Genomic DNA, 1,417 nt, shown 5'->3' with positions numbered 1-1,417 from the left:
GTAAGCTATTGATTACTGCCACAATTTCAGAGCCTGTTATTGGTCTATTCAGAGATTCAACTTTTTCCTGGTTTAGTCTTGGGAGGATGTATGTGTCGAGGAATTTATCCATTTCTTCTAGATTTTCTAGTTTATTTGCATAGAGGTGTTTGTAGTATTCTCTGATGGTAGTTTGTATTTCTGTGGGATCAGTGGTGATAGCCCCTTTATCATTTTTTATTGTGTCTATTTGATTCTTCTCTCTTCTTTATTAGTCTTGCTAGCGGTCTATCAGTTTTTTTGATCCTTTCAGAAAACCAGCTCCTGGATTCATTAATTTTTTGAAGGGTTTTTTGTGTCTCTATTTCCTTCAGTTCTGCTCTGATTTTAGTTATTTCTTGCCTTCTGCTAGCTTTTGAATGTGTTTGCTCTTGCTTTTCTAGTTCTTTTAATTGTGATGTTAGGGTATCAATTTTGGATCTTTCTTGCTTTCTCTTGTGGGCATTTAGTGCTATAAATTTCCCTCTACACACGGCTTTGAATGTGTGCCAGAGATTCTGGTATGTTGTGTCTTTGTTCTCGTTGGTTTCAAAGAACATCTTTATTTCTGGCTTCATTTCGTTATGTACCCAGTAGTCCTTCAGGAGCAGGTTGTTCAGTTTCCATGTAGTTGAACAGTTTTGAGTGAGTTTCTTAATCCTGAATTCTAGTTTGATTGCACTGTGGTCTGAGAGACAGTTTGTTATAATTTTTGTTCTTTTACATTTGCTGAGGAGAGCTTTACTTCCAAGTATGTGGTCAATTTTGGAATAGGTGTGGTGTGGTGCTGAAAAAAATGTATATTCTGTTGATTTGGGGTGGAGAGTTCTGTAGATGTCTATTAGGTCTGCTTGGTGCAGAGCTGAGTTCAATTCCTGGGTATCCTTGTGAACTTTCTGTCTTGTTGATCTGTCTAATGTTGACAGTGGGGTGTTAAAGTCTCCCATTATTATTGTGTGGGAGTCTAAGTCTCTTTGTAGGTCACTCAGGACTTGCTTTATGAATCTGGGTGCTCCTGTATGGGGTGCATATATATTTAGGATAGTTAGCTCTTCTTGTTGAATTGATCCCTTTACCATTATGTAATGGCCTTCTTTGTCTCTTTTGATCTTTGTTGGTTTAAAGTCTGTTTTATCAGAGACTAGGATTGCAACCCCTGCCTTTTTTTGTTTTCCATTGGCTTGGTTGATCTTCCTCCATCCTTTTATTTTGAGCCTATGTGTGTGTCTGCATGTGAGATGGGTTTCCTGAATACAGCACACTGATGGGTCTTGACTCTTTATCCAATTTGCCAGTCTGTGTCTTTTAATTGGAGCATTTAGTCCATTTACAGTTAAAATTAATATTGTTATGTGTGAATTTGATCCTGTCATTATGATGTTAGCTGGTTATTTTCCTT

This window comes from Pan paniscus, chromosome 13, assembly GCF_029289425.2.
Source record: "Pan paniscus chromosome 13, NHGRI_mPanPan1-v2.0_pri, whole genome shotgun sequence".
Classification (NCBI taxonomy): domain Eukaryota; kingdom Metazoa; phylum Chordata; class Mammalia; order Primates; family Hominidae; genus Pan; species Pan paniscus.
Note: the sequence above shows the minus strand (reverse complement) of the source record.